The sequence below is a fragment of the Piliocolobus tephrosceles genome, chromosome X (assembly GCF_002776525.5).
Source record: "Piliocolobus tephrosceles isolate RC106 chromosome X, ASM277652v3, whole genome shotgun sequence".
NCBI classification, from domain to species: domain Eukaryota; kingdom Metazoa; phylum Chordata; class Mammalia; order Primates; family Cercopithecidae; genus Piliocolobus; species Piliocolobus tephrosceles.
The window spans coordinates 70,669,978-70,689,062 of NC_045455.1; the positions used below are offsets into that span (position 1 = coordinate 70,669,978).

At 44.0% G+C, this 19,085-nt stretch overlaps 1 protein-coding gene, 1 non-coding gene and 1 pseudogene across 14 annotated transcripts in view; 2 read left to right on the plus strand and 1 right to left on the minus strand.

Annotated features, from left to right (window-relative positions):
• Nucleotides 1-551: 551 nt before the first annotated feature.
• Nucleotides 552-1,092, minus strand: LOC111523098 (annotated as a pseudogene). Its single transcript, XR_002725431.2, has one exon. The product of XR_002725431.2 is annotated as a 60S ribosomal protein L23a pseudogene (transcript).
• Nucleotides 1,093-7,961: 6,869 nt separating this feature from the next.
• The window catches only part of RUBCNL (rubicon like autophagy enhancer), a 47,939-nt gene continuing 36,815 nt past the window's right edge, over nt 7,962-19,085 (plus strand). For 4 of the 12 annotated variants that reach the window (XR_002725441.1, XR_002725440.1, XR_002725442.1 and 1 more), the window contains exons 1-2: nt 8,578-8,707; nt 9,246-9,410. The gene's annotated coding sequence lies outside the window, so the exon portion shown is untranslated. Of the gene's footprint in view, nt 8,160-8,355; nt 8,759-9,245; nt 9,411-14,072; nt 14,166-14,349; nt 14,832-17,988; nt 18,562-19,085 lie in introns of those variants that run through there. The other 8 variants (XM_023187449.1, XM_023187452.1, XM_023187446.1 and 5 more) reach the window with 7 other exon arrangements.
• Nucleotides 18,695-18,885, plus strand: LOC111523125. The gene has a single exon (XR_002725450.1). It is a non-coding gene; the product is annotated as a U2 spliceosomal RNA (small nuclear RNA).

Sequence of the window (19,085 nt, forward strand, 5' to 3'; positions counted from 1 at the left end):
ACAAGAACAGAAAACCAAACACTGCATGTTCTCACTTATAAATTCCTTCTCTTTCTATAGGCAAATTGGCATAGAAAATCCATTTTTAAGTAGATGGCTTGGTGAGCATAAAATCAGAGTATCACATTAAGCTGAATGAGTTTAATGGTTGGTGAAGTGAACTGACCCAAGAGAAGCTGGATCTATAAACTTTACAGAGAGATGCAACCTCTGTTTAGGTCACAGACCAGTATCCATTGGTATTCATTGTACCAGTGCATTAGAATTTTTGAACCACTATGGCAGGATAATTTATTGAGAAGTTTATTTGTATTTTGTGGCTGCTGATAATTAAGAAATTGATTTGTTTTGTTCTTATTGCTTTGTGGAAAAATCTGAATCAATGAGACCTCTTTTCTCCCTTCTCCCAAAAGACAGCCAGCAGGGCTGGGAGTCCCAAGGGGTAGAGTTAAAGATTTTTGTCTTTAGTTTTTTTGTCTCTAGGATATGGTATGCAGAGAGGCAGGAGTTGCCTGACTGGGAGTTACCTTCTTCAGGTAGGAGATAAGGGAGAGGGATTTTTTTTTTTTTTATGTTGAAAAGATATATATATATATTTAGAATTAGGCAGCTGGACTCAGTTTAGATGATCCCAATTTTGTTGGCAACATCCAAAGCGTCGTAATCAGGAGCCAGTCGAACATATGCCTTTTTCTCTCCATGAGGCCGAGTCAGGGTGTTGACCTTGGTCACATCAATGTCATAGAGCTTCTTCACAGCCTGTTTAATCTGGTGCTTGTTGGCTTTAACATCCACAGTGAACACAAGTGTGTTGTTGTCTTCTATCTTCTTCATGGCAGACTCAGTGGTCAGCGGAAACTTGATGATGGCATAGTGGTCAAGCTTGTTTCTCCTGGGGGTGCTCTCCCGAGGATATTTGGGCTGCCTCTGGAGTCGCAGTGTCTTGGGCCGCCGGAAGGTGGGTGACGTGCGGATCTTCTTTTTTTTGTGGCTGTGGACACCTTTCAACACTGCCTTCTTGGCCTTTAAAGCCTTCCCTTTGGCTTCGGCTTTAGGAGGGGCAGGAGCTTCCTCCTTCGCTTTCGGCGCCATCTTGTGAAAAGGCGGAAGAGGGATTTTTTGTTTGTTTGTTTTGCTGGGAAGATTGAAGAAGGTGTTTGAGGAAGAGACTCTCTGAAAGGGTAGCATTTCGATGCTGAGCCATTAAACCTCTAGGGGCTTGGCAAAGGATCCCTGTACCTACACTGGGCATAGACTGATAGAACTTCCTAATTAACACAGGCTTTGAAAATGGGAACTTCTGCAGTGATAATGATGGAACAAAGAGCAGAAATCTTTCCCTGGATGTTCCATAAGCACCTGGGCTCTCAAGAAGCTCTAGGGAGGTAAGAGTAAGGCTCTCCAACACATGACAGACTCCATTGCTTGTCATTTACTCAAGTAGGAAATACCAGGTCAATTTAATTTGAGTTAGAAGAGATTTTAGAAAAATAAGGTAATGTCACTTTTTTTGATACCAGAGTTATGGAATAAAATTCATACCAGCCACCTAAGATTTTATCTAAGTCTTTTAGCCTTTCCTTAACAAACATTTCATGTGGAAATGACTTGGGGTTGTCTAAACTGGGCTACAAGGCTGCCCCAAAAACAAAGGAAGTGTCAGGCACAAAACACTGAAGTATAGGGTCAACACCAGGAAGTACATGTGAAGAATATAACATGTGGTCCATGACTTGCGGTACAAGGGTAGGAAAATGGAGAATGTTCCCAGAACAATTGGTGGCTATTGTGGATTTTAGGGTATTTGAGGCGGGCTTGAAAGAAGAGACTGAAAATTAGGTTGAGATTACAGACAACACTATAAATGTTAGATGAAGACTTTGAACTTTGGACGTATTAACTGTTTCCAAGCATGGGATCTTAGTTTAATGTCTTCCTGTTTTGCAGGATGGCATTCAAATCACACCACACAGCCAATGTGAGCAGTTAAAAATACTTATGAAACACCTAAAGTATATAAAGTACGTGGCTAGGTTCTGGATAGGGGATGGGGAAGAAATTGAAGAATCAGTAACGTTTTCCTGGCTCCACAACCCAGTTGGCAAGACAGAGTACAAACAACTTAATGTTTTTAGTTCTAACGGTAGATTGCCATTGCACTCATGTGGAACCACGGATTTTATCTATACACATTTTTAGTCATAAAAGTAGACCACAAGACAGGTGCAGCTTCTGGTTCTACTAGTCCAGCTAAGAGCATCTTCAAAGAGGAAAAGTGGCAACTGTGTACTGAAGGCACAGGAGGAAGGACTAAAAGTCAAAGGTTACTTCTTGTTATCTGTCAGACCGAGAGCACATCCCCTCATCCAGTCATTTCCAGGAACAGGCCTACCATGGGGATAATGGTCAGCCTGAAGCTATGGGATGGTCCTATCTGGTCATCTTGGCTGCTGGAAGCAAATAGTCACTTGGGTCTACAATCCTTTTAATTTCTTCAATTTCTCTCTCTCATTCCCTCCCTCTCCTTCTCCCTCTCTCTCTGTAAGTAGTGCACAGATTTAATATCGAAGGTGTGGAGGAAAAGAGTCAAACTCTATAAAATATTCGAAGAGATTTATTCTGAGTCAAATATGAGTGACCATGGCCCGTGACACAGCCCTCAGGAGGTCCTGAGAACATGTGTCCAAGGCGGTCAGGGCCCAGCTTGGTTTTATACATTTTAGAGAGGCATGAGACATCCATCAAATACATTGAAGAAATAGTTGATTTGGTCCAGAAAGGTGGGACAATGAAAAGCCAGCGGTGGTGGGGCTTCCAGGTTATAGGTGAATTGAAACATTTTCTGGTTGACAATAGGTTGAGTTTGTCTAAAAACCTGGGATTCACAGAAAGGCATTGTTCAGGTTAAGATAAAAATTGTGGTGACCAAAGTTGTTTTGAAGTCTTATAGTGTCTGCCCTTAGACATAATAGATGACAAATGTTTCCTGTTCAGATCTTAGTTAATCTCTTTAGGAATGGGAGTGTCTGGAAGAAAAAGATCTAGCTATTTTGATAGAGATTCTTTACAGATGTAAATTTTCCCCTACAAAGAACAGCTTTGTGGGGCCATTTCAAAATATGGCAAAGAAACAATGTTTTGGGGTAAAATATTTTGAATTTCTTCCTTGTCTTGTGATGTTATGCCAGAGTCAGATTGAAAAGTAAGTCATGGCATACAGGGTTAAATAAAACCCATCTAATGGGAATTTATGATTTGTAGGGCATGACTCCCCAAACCCCTTAGATAGGAATTTGGGCAAGAAAAAAAATCAGAGTTTAGTCCTCAAAGGTAAAGAGTCCCTTTTAGGGCCACATCTCTGAATATGCCAACACAAACCCCCCACTACTTAACACCAGCTGGAGCAGAGAGTAAAACAGCATAACTACTCTTCCTTCTGAATAAGGAGCTGCAACAACCCAAAAGCTGGGCCCTGGCACCCCTAAATGGAAAGAAAAATAAATTAAGATTTATTTATTTGATTATTTTGAGACAGAGTCTCGCTCTGTTGCTCAGGCTGGAGTGTAGTGGTGCTGTCCTGGCTCACTGCAACCTCTGCTTCCTGGGTTCAACGATTCTCCTGCCTCAGCCTCCCAAGTAGCTGGGATTATAGGTATCTGCCATCGTGCCCAGATAATTTTTGTATTTTAGTTGGGACGGAGTTTCTCCATGTTGGCCAGGCTGGTCTGGAACTCCTGACCGCAAGAGATCTACCCACCTCTACCTCCCAAAGTGCTTGGATTACAGGCATGAGCCACCACGCCTGACAAAGATTTATTAACATTCATAGAGCCAGGTGTGGTGGTTCATGCCTGTAATCCCAGCACTCTGGGAGGCCAAGGCGGGAGGATCGTTTGAGCCCAGGAGTTCGAGACCAGCCTGAGAAACATAGGGAAACCTTCATCTCTACAAATAACTTTAAAAATTTGGCTGGGTGTGGTGCTGTTTGCCTGTAGTCCCAATTATTAGGGAGGCTGGGGTGGGAGGATCACCTGAGCTTGGGAGTTCAAGGCTGCAGTGAGTCATGATCATGCCACTGCACTCAGGCTGGGCAACAGAGCAAGACCCTGTCTCGAAAAAAAAAAAAAAATTAAAAGCAAAAAGGCTGGGTGTGGTGGCTCACACCTGTAATCCCAGCACTTTGGGAGGCCAAGGCAGGCAGATCACCTGTGGTCAGGAGTTTGAGACCAGCCTGGCCAACATGGTGAAACCCTATTTCTACTACAAATACAAAAATTAGCTGGGTGTGGTGGTGAATGCCTGTAATCCTGGCTACTTGGGAGGGTGAGGCACAATAATTACTTGAACCTGGGAGGTGGAGGTTGCATCGAGCCAAGATCATGCCACTGCACTCCAGCCTGGGTGACAGAGTGAGACTCCATTTCAAAAATAAATAAATAAAAATTAAAAAGAGGCCGGGCGCGGTGGCTCAAGCCTGTAATCCCAGCACTTTGGGAGGCCGAGACAGGCAGATCACGAGGTCGGGAGATTGAGACCATCCTGGCTAACACGGTGAAACCCCGTCTCTACTAAAAATACAAAAACTAGCTGGGCGAGGTGGCGGGCGCCTGTAGTCTCAGCTACTCGGGAGGCTGAGGCAGGAGAATGGCGTAAACCCGGGAGGCGGAGCTTGCAGTGAGCTGAGATCCGGCCACTGCACTCCAGTCCGGGCGACAGAGCAAGACTCCGCCTCAAAAAAAAAAAAAAAAAAAATTAAAAAGAGAAAGAAACAAAAATTCAAGCAAAGAATTTCCATGTGTAGGGGCCATGCCAGCTGATTGCTTTCACCTGGGCTTTTACTCCAAAGAAGTATTACATCATGATAAGACATTTATATTTTTTACATATATATGTATAAATTACATATACATATAATTTTACATTACATATGTGTATGTGTAATTTTACATAAATGTATATGTAAAATATATAATATATACAAATATACATACACCATACACATATGTGGTAAAATATAACAAAATGTATTATCATAACTGTTTTTCAGTGTACAATTCAGTGGCATTAAGTACATTTACAGCATTGTGCAACTATCACTACAGTCTCTCTCCAGAACTTTTTCATCATCCAAACAGAACCTCTGTGTCCATTAAGCAATAACTCCGGATTCCCCATCCTGCCAGGCCCAGCCAACTTCTGTTCTACTTTCTGTCTCTATGAATTTGTCTATGCTAGGTTCCTCATGTAAGTGGATTCATACAGATGCGTCCTTTTGCAGACAGTGACTGTTTAAGTCAGACAGGCAAGGAGGAAGAGAAACAGCCAAGCCAAATGCAGATTCCCTCGGTTCGTTCCTTCCCTGGTGCTTGTCTGGGCTTCTCTCCCATGCGAAATCATCAGTCTTTCTTCCTGGGACTTCTGTGTGGTGAGGATGCCATTAGGCACCCTCTGGTAGCTTACAATGCAGTTCATTCCATCTCATTTCCTTCCTGTTTTGTACAGGGACTGATTTCCTCTTTGCTGTCAGCTGAGTTCAAAACCAGGGTCAAAGCTCTGCTCACAGCACAAATCACTTCTTGTGAAGCCTGGCTGGGTTTTGGCGGGCAGCTGCTAGGCTTTCGTTCTTTTATGAGGCTGTCCTGGCCACAGTGGAGCTTTGTGTGTGATCAAGGTGTGCTGGGCATGAGCCCGGCTGGGCTAGCTAACACGGTGAGTTGTCCCTGACACTCATGACTTTCAAACCCTGTGTCCTGGAGGGCACTGTGATCTGGAAGTTCACCTTCCCCATGAAAAAAACCCAAACCAGCCTCTCCTTTTCCTGCATGGTGATCCGTCTGTAATGATCAGTGACATTCTCAGAATTAACGATTCAGGAAATTCTTGGAAAGCCCACGCCTCAGCATTTAGTGCTTGGGAAATTCTACTTTCAGATCCCAGAGAGGACAGAGCAGATTTCCAGTGAGCATTCCTAACTTGAAAACCCTGTCCTTGAATGTTCCTCCTTAGTCCTAGAGATGCTCTTTCAGAATGTGAACCTCCTGCATCTGCGGTGAGATGTTGAGCGTCTATACTCGGATTTAGTAGGATATCCATGTGATAGTGCCTAGGCCTGCCTTATGGCAGTTTTGATAAAGGTGATTTCAGAGTGGCTTCAGACAGGATGACTAAAGCCCACAATCTTGGTCCAAAATATCTTAATCTCCCTACAAGAATGATTTTCTTGCCTTGGACTATGTCCAATCTGCCAACTAGTACAGCTGTTTTTAGTTTTTGACTCACTGATTTACCTGGCATGACATTTCCTCATTTCAAGCTTCTTTCTCTGAGTTCCTCCTTACTCCTCTTTCCCTTTAAATGTTCCTGAAACTGGCTCTTGCCTGGTCCCTTTATTTCATTTTTCTTCCATCTTGCTGGTGGTATGGTAGAAATTGGACATAGGGTTTGGTGTTAGATACACCTGACTTCAAAGCCTAACTGTGCTACCTACTAGCTCTGTGACTTTGCGCAAGTTACTTAAACCTCTCTAAGTCATAGATTCCCCTTTGTGAAATGGGAACAATGATTTGTTATTCTCAGGGATGTTCATAGACTTGCTTAAAATAATAAGAAAAAGTACCTGGCACATACCCGATACTCAAAAAATGTTAGCATACACCCACACTTTTTTCTTTCTGATTCATTTAAGGTAAGCCCTTCCCAATCGGCCTTCAGCTGACCTGAATTCCTAGGATACTGTATTTGGAATTTTAAATGTTCTAAATATCCAGAGTTCTTGCAGGTTGAAGCTGGTCTAGGCTCCAAACAGGCTGCCCCTAAGGGAAGCAGGGTGATTGGCAGCTAGTATTCATCTGACTTTTGTCATATTGATTCAAGATTTTGTCTGAAGATGGAAGCAACTAGTACATGGTGCCACCGTTTAGCCACTCCATGCCAGAGGTACCAGGCAAGTAAAACCCAAATTACCAGTGCCTTTGCTCCATCCTGGAAATGACAAAGGACAAAGTCAAGGAACCCAGGAAAGTGCAACGGGATTTGGTTTTATGCAGCAGGGAATCTTCTAAGAAAGCCAGGACCCGCATCTTCTAAGAAAGCCAGGACCGGTTCACCTACGTGTCATTACCAGCGCAGGCAGTTCAGAGGTCCTTCCCCAGGAGAAGTTAGGGTACCGCGAGAGAGGGGCTTGGCTTAGTTTCCTTCCTTCCTTCCTTCCTTCCTTCCTTCCTTCCTTCCTTCCTTCCTTCCTTCCTTCCTTCCTTCCCTCCTTCCTTCCTTCCTTCCTGGGCTTAGGTTCCTTCCTTCCTTGGCTTAGGTTCCTTCCTGCCTTTGGCTCCTTCCTTCCTTCCTTTCCTTCCTTCCTCCCTCCCTCCCTTGGGTTCCTTCCTGCCTGCCTGCCTTCCTCTGTCCTTCCCTCCCTCCTTCGTTCCTTCCCGGGCTTAGGTTCCTTCCTTCCTGGGCTAGGTTCCTTCCTTCCTTGGCTTAGGTTCCTTCCTTCCTTTGGCTTTGGCTCCTTCCTTCCTTCCTTTCCTTCCTCCCTCCCTCCCTCCCTTGGGTTCCTTCCTGCCTGCCTGCCTTCCTCTCTCCTTCCCTCCCTCCCTCCTTCCCTTCTTCTCCTTTCTTTCTTTTTTCTTTTTTTAGACAGAGTCTTGTTCTGTCGCTCAGGCTGGACTGCAATGGTGCCATCTCGGCTTACTGCAACCTCTGCCTCCCGGTTTGCTCCTGCTTCAGCCTCCCCAGTAGCCGTCATAACAGACGCCTGCCACCACGCCCGGCTAATTTTTATACTTTTAGTAGAGACAGGCGTTCACCATGTTGGCCAGGCTGGTCTCGAACTCCTAACCTCAAGTGATCCGTCCGCCTCGGCCTCCCAAAGTAGGTGCTGGGATCACAGGCGTGAACCACCGCACCCGGCCAGAGCTTAGGTTTCTATTCGTGACAACTTTCTGTATTGGTTGGCAGGTTCTCCTAGCACCACCGTGATCTCAGGACTAACCGCTGCACACCCGTGATGGGATTCCAAACCTTCGCTGCAAGAGGACAAGGTGACGAGTTGCTGACAGTGAAGGCTGAACTAACACGGACAGTGAAGTGCTAAATGAGTCGGACTCCGACTCCAGGTGAAGCAGCCAGCAGAGGTCAGAGTAAGGCAGCTCACGTTCCGGGTAAGTTGCAGGTCGATTTCAGGGCCGACTCAGCCAGATTACTCAATCTTCATTTCAGGGAATTGTATGACTGCTCAATACAGCTGCTTGGGGCATCTGGGGTTGGGAACTCATTTCTGCCAGGTCTTTGACCCCTGAAAGCGTCATTGCGTCTGGCCCCGTGGGTAGGGCAGGGCGGGATTTCTAGGAGGACCAGCAGAGGGGCGCATGGGTGCGTGGTGCTGGGCCAGGGCGCCGCGGCACCGGTGTAGGAGCGCGCATGGCCATAGTTCCTTCCATCTCAGCGGCGTCTCAGTGCCGCAGCGGGAATGGTTGTTTGCTTCCCTGAGGAGCTTCTAGAGAGCTACGGTGGCCCCCGTGTGGGAGGTGCGGCGGGAGGCGTGGCGGCGTCGGGGCGTCTCAGTCCCCTCCTCGGTAGCTCTCCTCCCGCCCCTTTCTGCTGCTATGGGGGGCGCTCTGGTCACGGAACGCTGCCCGGAGCCGCGCGAGGGAGGACCCGACGCGCGGCGTTTACCCGGCGCAGCGTTCCACCGCCAGGGTTTGGCTGGGTGAGGCGGGCGGGGCCGGGGGCGAGAGTGCAGCGGCGTGGGACGGAGAAGGTGGTTGGAGAAAGGGAAGGGAGGGCAGCGGGAGAGGTGGGGGTGGTGGAAGGGGCGCCGGAGAGGTTTGTGCCCAGCAGAGACACCAAGGTATCTTAGTGTCGGGGAACCCTTGGAGACAGTGGGAAGGGGCTCCCTGCGGGGTGGCGGATTTCAATCCCGTCGACTTTGTAGAGTGAGGTTGATCCTGTGTTCGGCTTGGGCCGAAAAGGGCGCAGAAGCGGGACCTCAGGGCACTTTTAACGCAGGGCGATTCTCAGTGACTACAAAGCCTGCGCCCTGCGTCCTCCCAGGCGCAGTGTTCCGGGATGTGTCTTTTCTCTGTTCTTGTCTTCAACACAGCCAAAGTCGTGGCTATCTGGTGACAGAAAAACATTTTGCTACATAACTGAGCTAGGCTGGAGTGTGAAATCGCGGCGTGTTATTTGGTCCGAGCGCCCTATGTAGCAACTCCCCCCCTCTCGCCCCCCCCCCTCCCGCCACGCAGGACACTGTTAGGCGGGCGTTCCCCCAACCCGCCCCTTGTGAAGTCCACCTGCTGAGACTGATATGGATCCCCTGCGAACTTGATGCTGTCCGCTTGGAGAACGTGGAGAACTTTCAGAGGAGGGGTTACTTCGCCTTGAGTGAAAATTAAGACTCAAAGGAAAAGGTATACTCAAGAGCTGCCCTTACTAGGTTATTTCTATGAAATTTGGAAGGATCTTTGAATTGAAGACGTGGTGGGAGCGTGCAGAGGACAGAGAATCCGTAAGCTTGAGTTTCTTAGACCCAGTTTCTTAAAGCCAAAGTAGCGGGGAGATCTTGGCAAGTCAAGAAACCTCCTTGAACTTCAGTTCCCTTGCCTCAGGGGGAGAATACTCCAGCCGTACCCCACTCTATGGTTTAGAAGGTTAATGGCTTGAAGGGAGGGAGGTGTTTTGAAGCCTATAAAGTATCCTATGAAGGTATCCCCGCATCTGCTGCCAGCTCAAACACTGCCGGCCGCGACAGAATCTTGTTTGGAGCCGAGTTAGGACAGCATCTTTATGGCAGTACTGGGGTTTTCGTGATTACCGGTCCGGAGTGTCAGGACACATCTGTTTCTCAAACCCCAGTTTCTGCACTGCCACATGAAACTGCTCATTACTGAGTGACAGCAGGGGACAGGAACTTTGCCTTTTTCATTAACTTCTTTAGGGCCTGTACAAAATGGGAGCTGGTAGGAACTTTGATGAAAATTGAGGGTCATAGCCTCGGAGAGGGGTGGGTGGTTAGATTTGACTGGACATAGTCTTCATGCAACCATTTAACTCCTAAAACATTGTTGGCTGAGTTCTTGTTTTTTGATACAGGGAACATTCTGTCAGAGTAAACGTTTGTTGGTTTTTTTTTTTTTTTTTTTTTTTGCATGATCTTTAGAAGATTATAAGTGAAAAACTAAAGAAAGGATACATTGCTTGCTGACATATTTTTCCCCCACCCATCTGAAGGCACACATAATAGCACTGGAAAATTTGAATAGTTTCCCTTGTTACCAAATCTACATTCATATTTCTAATATGGAACGATTATTTGTAGTATGGAGAGAAATACGGAATTTCTAACATGGAAGATTTAGCGTGGTGTGTTATTGTAACGATTTAGGCAGTTCTTGGATAAGTATGTCCAGCCTTCCAGAGACTCTAAGTGTAGTAATATTAGTGCCTGTTAGTCATATTGTGTGTCTTCCTGATACCCAATTAGATCTCTGATTGTTTTTTCTTTTTAATTAAAAGGAGCTGAAAGATGACTCAGTTAAGAAGCTGGAAAATAAAACTAGGTCTCTTTAACTGTGCTGTCTTATTCTGAACTGAAAGTCTTTCTGCAATAATAATGATTGTGATAATAAAGCTAACCTTCATAGGACATTGTGTACCAGACTGATACACATGCTACAATTCTGTTCATTGTCACACCATCCTTCATGGGGAGGTTAAGAGCATTGCTCAAAATCACACAGCTAGTAAGTCATTTTTCTCAGATTGGCATAACAATTATATTGAATTGGGTCCTGTGTGTGCGAGTATTTTAACTTTTGCATTGTGTTTTATCCCACACACGCAGGCGACATGGATGGTGAAACTAGGGGCTCTGGACAAGGTTCCAGAGTTTGGACTTGAGCATCTGCTGAGTGGCTATGTGGTCATCACTTTACTTCCTTTTCTGACCCATAACATGGTGATAATAATTCTACATTGAATGAATCCTTTGTTTCTAGTGAACATAAAGTATGCTCTGTGAAAGTAAAATACTTCTCAGAATGTAAAAAGAAAAGTTTCAGGTTCAAGCCTTTTTGTCATCAGTAGGCTGGAAAATGAATAGATAAACTATACAATTAATGTGATTTTTCCAACAATTATGTTGAAAAATTATTGTTTAAAAATGCATTCATTCCAATGATCCTTAGCTTTATATTTATTAAAAGAAGTAAATGTAAATTAGACCTCAAAGTTTTTTTTAACAGATAATGTTGAAAAGCACCCACAGTCAACAGGTGCTGTTCGCTGGTTGATTTTAGATGATGAATATTGTAGGCCGGGCGCGGTGGCTCACGCCTGTAATCCCAGCACTGTGGGAGGCCACGGCGGGTGGGTCACAAGGTCAGGAGTTCGAGACCAGCCTGGCCAACATGGCGAAACCCCGTCTCTACTAAAAATACAAAAAATTAGCCAAGCATGGTGGTGGGCACCTGTAATCCCAGCTACTTGGTAGGCTGAGGCAAGGAGAATTGCTTGAACCTGGGAGGCAGAGGTTGCAGTGAGCCGAGATTGTGCCACTGCACCCCAGCCTGGGTGAAAAGAGTGAAACTCCGTCTCAAAAAAAAAAAAAAAACTCCGTCTTTACCAGGTCTTGATTTTTTTTGTTTTTTCCTTTTCTAGATAGTTCTATCATGACAATTTCACTTTTACTTCCTCTTTCTTCTCCTTACCTATTTTTGACACATTTATTCAGTATTTCCCTTATCTACTCTCTACTTCTCCTTTTAACTTTCTCCTATCCTTTCAGTATCTTTGTTCACAGCCAGATGTGTAGCTTGTGCTCCTTGGATCCCTGTAGCCCATGAAATACAGCTCCCTTTAGTTCTAGATCTTTTTGAAGGGAGATGAGCATTTCCTACTCGTATTTTTAAAAAAATACTGTTATTGAGATTGAGATAGAATTTACATGCCAAACGCTTCACTGATTTAAAGTGTACAAGTCTAGCCCAGCATGGTGGCTCTTGCCTATAATCCCAGCACTTTGGAAGGCTGAACTAGGAGGATTGCTTGAGGCCAGGAGTTTGAGACCAACCTGAGCAGCATAGTGAGGCCTTTCCTCCACAAAAATAAAAAAATTGGCCAGATGTGGTGGCACACCTGTGGTCCTAGTTGCTCTGAAGGCTGAGACAGTAGGATCACTTGAGCCAAGGAGGTCAAGGCTGCAGCGAGCCTTTGAGTAAGTCGCCTAATGGTCTCCATTTCAGTTCTTAAATTGGCATAATAACACCTGAAAATTTGCAAATTATTATTTTGCAGAATGAGACTGGGAAGGGTGTCATATGCAGTGACCACAGGGAGTTAGTCATTTGGGTGTTTTGGGCAACCCTGCAGTTCTTTTAGGTGAAATATTCAATTTTCCCTGAACTTTGCCTTTCCCTTCTTACCCATTTCTCTTGATTGCTTTCTGCCCTTCTTTTATGTTCTTCTGACAGCAAACCTTCAAAATTAATGGTCATTGCCAAAGGCTAAATCAGTTAGAGTGGAGTCTTTTGTGACACCACCCAGCCACATCGCAGTATAGCACTGTTTCCTTTCTGTGGCTTTTATTACTACATAGTATATAGTATATAGATGAAATAGGAAAATTGCAGTTTACCACAATTCCTGGACACTGTTTTGGAAGCTGTCGAGTTAAATTATCGGGCGTGTTAATGGTTTGTATTTGATAGGTGATAGTTTTAGACTCTATTTTTCTCTTGGGGATATGAATCTTTGCCTAACATCAAAGCATGAAGAGATGTAGATCCCGAGAAAGAAGGGAAGAAGTTCTGGGGAACTGTGGTAACCAAGCAGCTCACATCCTACAGTTTAAGATTTATCCGTGCTCCACTCAGCATTTTTTTATTACTAGCCAGGGAGATAGTGAATAGACATACATTTATACATTCAGATATACATACATTTCAAGGATTGATAAGCAGAGGTATTACAGGTCTAAGCAATACTTAGCATCTTCTCAACATACTTCCTCCCACTGCCACAAAGCGGGTCACTGTCTCCCTTCCACCAGAACATAAGCTGAGGAAGGGCAGGAAGCTCATTTTAGTCCCCTCTGTTACCCCAGTGCTACCAAAACAAAAACAATGCCAGACCTGTAGTAGATGCTCAGTAAATATTTCTTAACTGAATAACTAACACACTACAAACAATATGGCAGCAAGGAACATAGCTGGCAATGGTATCGTAGCACCTGTGCTTAGTAACGTAGCATAAAATTGATAAAAATGAATTTTACCTTTCACTCTAGACTCTTATTTATTTGTGATTTCTATTCTCTGATATCCTTCATTCTAAGGAAATGGTTGATGAACACTTAGGTCATGATTTCTAATTTCTTCTAAAGGGTGACATCCATTCTTGACTTCCTTTCTTGATGACAAAGAAATAACCAACATAACCATACCTAGGTATTGTTTGATAATTTGTTCATGATTTCATTCATAAGTGCAAAGAATATATTTATCGAACACCTATTATTGCCACTGTTCTGGGTTCTGGGGACAAAGCAGTGTCCAAAATACCTTATTTTAAAAAGTACCCTCGGCCACATGCGGTGGCTCATACCTGTAATCCCAGCACTTTGGGAGGCCGAGGCGGGTGGATCACCAGAGGTCAGGAGTTCGAGACCAGCCTGGCCAACATGGCGAAACCCCGTCTCTACTAAAAATACAAAAAATTAGCCAAGCATGGTGGTGGGCACCTGTAATCACAGCTACTTGGGAGGCTGAGGCAGGAGAATTGCTTGAACTTGGGAGGCAGAGGTCGCAGTGAGCTGAGATTGTGCCATTGCACTCCAGCCTGGGCAACAAGATGAAAACTCCGTCTCAAAAAAAACCCAAAAAAGTGCCCTCATAGGTTTAACATTCTGGTGGGTGCTAGTCATTGAGGTTAAATATAATGAGATTTGTGCTAAAGAGAGAAACAGAGCTAAAAAGAGGGATAGGAACTGTTTGGGAGAGACAATTGCTAGTTTTTATAGGCTGACCAGGGAGGCCTCACTGACAAGGTAAGATTTAAGATGTGTCTTTTGGCAGGCGCAGTGGCTCACGCCTGTAATCGCAGCACTTTGGGAGGCCGAGGTGGGCGGATCACGAGGTCAGGAGATCGAGACCATCCTGGCTAACACGGTAAAACCCCGTCTCTACTAAAAATACAAAAAATTAGCCGGGCGTGGTGGTGGGCGCCTGTAGTCCCAGCTACACGGGAGGTTGAGGCAGGAGAATGGCGTGAACCCGGGAGGTGGATCTTGCAGTGAGCCAAGATTGCGCCACAGCACTCCAGCCTGGGTGACTGACTCACCCAGGCTGAGACTCCGTCTCAAAAAAAAAAAGATGTGTCTTTACTCTGATGTCCCCAGTTGTGTATTCAATAGGCAGTTAGGGTTGGGGCATAGAAAATCCTAAATCCTGAATCTGATGTACTTTTGCCTGTTCATGAAATAACTTCAAGAGTGTTATATGTAGTGGGAGCTAAAGCTGCTCTGTGCTCAAAGTGCTAACTGCTTATGATCTGAAAGACTTTTGTGAGGTCACTGTAGGTGTCATGGTGGCACTGAGGCATCTGTCCCTCCTGCAGGAGTTGCATCTTTGCTGTTAATACTGTGCCTGTGTGGTGGCTCTAGTGATGCAATCATTCTCGATGGGGCCACTGACTCTGATGTCACAATGATTTAGCTGGAGGAGTCCTGAAGTCTCTTGTGTGTCTAGGGCCTTTGCTGCAGCTTATATGTTCACTAGTAATCTGGCCTGTGCTTACCTTTTAATCCCAGCTGGAAAATCTCAGTAGGAATGATGGTAAGCTTTGAGACTGATATCTCTTCCTTTAAATGTTTTTGGAAATTGATTTTATTTTTTGTACCTAAGTATCTCCGATTCAAAGGACCCCTTTGTGACAGTGGGAGGAAGTATGTTGAGAAGATGCTAAGTATTGCTTAGACCTGTATTACCTCTGCTTATCAATCCTTAAAATGTATGTATATCTGAATGTATAAATGTGTGTCTATTCACTGTCTCCCTTCCACCAGAACATAAGCTGAGGAAGGGCAGGAAGCTTATTTTAGTCCCCTCTGTTACCCCAGTGCTACCAAAACAAAAACAATGCCAGACCTGTAGTAGATGCTCAATAAATACTTCTTAACTGAATAACACACTACAAACAATATGGAAACAAGTGACATACCTGGCAATGGTATCATAGCACCTGGCAAATTGTTTTTTGCCTTAAAGTTAAAATAAAAAATGGGGATATTGACCTCCTGTCACTACTGCATGGACTTTGATGGTTTCCAATCATTACTTTCTCCTCTGTGTCAATCTGCCTCTTCGAGAAACTCATACTCCTGGTGAGGATCTGACCTGGCCTTTTGTCCTCTCTCTGCCACTGTCCAACTGTGACCTTAGACATGGTTGTGAATATATTATGGGCCTATTCTAACTCTCAATGCTTTGATATTATAACCTGGCAAAGCAGCACCTGCTGGTGGTTTTTGTGAAGCAACAACACTTTTCTAGAAGGAAGTGAAGCAAGCACCTGCTTCTGACAGTTGCTTTTTATAAGGAAGTTGGTTTTTGCTCAATTCACTTGGGTCATTCCATGTATGGGAGGCTCCAAATAAGGTCATTCTCTTTGAACTATTGACTTTAACTTGTTTATTAAAAAAACACTGGGATCGGCCAGGCACAGTGGCCCACACCTGCAATCCAGCACTTTGGGAGGCCGAGTTGGGTCGATCACTTGATGTCAGGAGTTTGAGACTAGCCTGGCCAACATGGTGAAACCCTGTCTCTACTAAAAATACAAAACTTAGCCAGCGTGGTGGTGCCCACCTGTAATCCCAGCTGCTAGGGAGGCTGAGGCATGAAAATTGCTTGAATCCGGGAGGTGGAGGTTGCAGTGAGCCGAGATCGCACTGCTGCACTCCAGCTTGGGCCACAGAGCGAGACTCGTCTCAAAAAAAAAATAAAAAGAATTAAAAACAAAACCACCTGGAATCACTACTGCTTTACCATTTGAGATTGCATATTTTTCATGTGGTTTCACATCTATAATCATCTCCCCTCACCAAACACACAAAAGATATGTGTAGAAAATTGAGAGTAAACCATAACTTACATAGTTTTATTCTCTTGGAAATAATGAGGCTGTCATGAACTATGGACTCAGACTAAGAGTGGAACTAGTAAGAGAAAGGAACTGAAAAAAGAAAGTCAACCAAAACAGGACACTAATAAGGATGTTCACTGTTACATACTTTATAACTGCAAAAAGTTATGCATAAATTTCTATCAGTAGGGTCTGGCTAAGTAAAGTACGATGTATTTATACTATAGAAAGTGACAAGACAGTTTAGGAGAATCAGATACACCCTGAAGACATACTGTTGAGTAAAAAAGAAGGTAAGTTGTCGAATATCTCCAGTATGATCCCATGGATGTGTTTAAGAAAGAAAACATATCTTCTGTTCTGAAATATGTACGTTAATTCATAGATAAAGGTCTAGAAATAATAGAATGATTAACAATATTATTTCTGAGAATAAAGTAGGATTGTGGGGCTTAGGGTGATGAGAGCTGTTCACTTTTTACTCTAGGCTTCTATGTTTGGGCATTTTATAAAAACGTCATGGTTTCCTTTTGTAATTATAAAATCCAGAATTATTGGAGAGGAAAAGATGTGTGACAAAGAGAAATTGGTGCACAAGGTGGGATTTGAGGTCAGGAGAAGGAGGATAGGCATTTTGGGCTGGTGAGTTCTGGCAGTTAACACAACCAGATGTACTCTGTTGATATTTTTTATGAATGGTGATTTCTATATGTATGTTTATATATATATATATGTGTACTACATACAAACGATGCATTTATGTATTAATATATGTTATATACAAAAGGTATATATGTGTGTGTGTGTATATATATATATATGCCTCCAGAAGCAATATATGTCATTTGCAAAAGATATATATATACACAACCCTACAGTTGACCCTTCAATAGTGCAGGGATTAGGGACAGTAACACCCTGTACAGATGAAAATCTGCACACAACTTTTGACTCCCCCGAACTTAACACTACTTATAACCTACTGTTAACCTCAGCCTTACTGATAACATAAACAGTTGATTAACACATATGTTGTATGTTAGTGTATAATACTATATACTGCATTCTTACAATAAAGCAGAGAAAAGAAAATGTCATTAAGAAAACCATAAGGAAGAGAGAATATATTTACTGTTCATTAAATGGAAATAGATTATCATAAAGGTCTTCATCCTCGTCCTCTCATGTTGAGTAGACTGAAGAGGAGGAGGAAAAAGAGGCGTTAGTCTTGCTGCCTCATGGTGACAAATATGGAAGAAAATCCACATGTTAGTGGATCCACAAAGTTCAAATCCATGTTGTTCAAGCATCAATTGTGTGTGCGTGCGTGCGTATGTAAATTGTACATATAATCTTTATTACTCAAAAAGGTATAAACTAGAATATAGAGCCCCCAAATAAAGAAGTCTCAAACACTCTTGAGACTCAAAGTCTCAAAAACAGTTTTCATATGTACCTTATTTTGGTCTACTGAACTTTTATTATTGGAACAATTTCATGTTTTAGGAAACATGGATTCACTTCTATTCCTATATGAGTAATTTTGCCCCATTAATAGAACAGTTATATCTGCCACAGAAGTCTTTTCTCTAGCTCTTTTTTTTTTTTTTTTTGAGATGGAGTCTTGCTGTCTTCCAGGCTGGAGTGCAGTGGCACGATCTTGTCTCACTGTAACCTCTGCCTCCCAGGTTCAAGCGATTCTCCTGCCTCAGCCTCCTGAGTAGCTGGGATTATAGGCGCCTGCCACCACGCCCAGCTAATTTTTGTATTTTTAGTAGAGGTGGGGTTTCACCATGTTGGTCAGGCTGGTCTCGAACTCCTGACCTCAGGTTATCCACCCACCTCGGCCTCCCAAAGTGCTGGGATTACAGGCGTAAGCCACTACGCCCGGCCTTTTCTCTAGCTCTTAACTTTGTCTCCATTTTGTTGGATTTGTTCTTTCAATTCGTAAACATTTATTGAAACCTCATATGCAGCTCTAGGTATGGGGCATGCTACCCGACAGGGAACAGACAAGGCCCCTCCTCTCATGAAGCTTATAGTTAGGTGGGAGTGGAGGGAGAATGGCGGTAATGAACTAAAAAATAGCAGGAAGTGAGCACCTCTGTGACGAAAACTCAGTGTTTATGGCCATGTGAGAGGTAATGATGGGGGAAGTACCTGAAGAAGAAAGGTGGCTAGGAAAGATATCTTTGAGGAAGTAACTTATAAATCAGGGCATTCACAACAGGAAAGAGCCAAATGTGTGATCATCTGGGGGAGGAGCATTTCAGAAAGAGGAAACATAAAACAGCATTCCTAGGGTTAGAAGGAGCCTATAGGGTTCAAGAGCTTGCAGTGTGGTTGCAGCTTTTGTAGGCTGGATGAAGATAAGTGAGAGAGGTTTACAGGGACAGCATCATGTCAGGCCTTCAGGGCAAGGTAAGGAGTCTGGATTTTATTCCAGATTTGATGAGAAGCCTTTGGGGGATTTCGACTAGGGCAATGACACGATCTGATTTAGGTTTATAAAAGATCTCTCCGAACACCTCTTGATTGTAAATGGGCAAGAGTAATCGCTTCTCGTCCTTTTGGCTAAGATCAAGTGTAGTATCTGTTCTTATCAGTTTAGTATCTGATATGTCCTCTATCCGAGGACAAAATATTAAATGGATTTTTGGAGCAGGGACATGGACTAGGAGCTTGCTCTGTCCACTCCATGCATCAACCTGGTATTGCCATACCTCTAGGAACAGTGCACCCCTCTGGGTGTTAAAACATGGTGTTACTGGCTGGGCACGTTGGATCCCGCCTGTGATCCCAGCACTGGAAGGCTGAGGCAGGTGGATCACGAGGTCAGGAGTTCAAGACCAGCCTGGCCAACATGATGAAACCCCATCTCTACTAAAAATACAAAAATTAGCCGAGCCTAGTGGCGGGCACCTGTAATCCCAGCTACTCTCAGC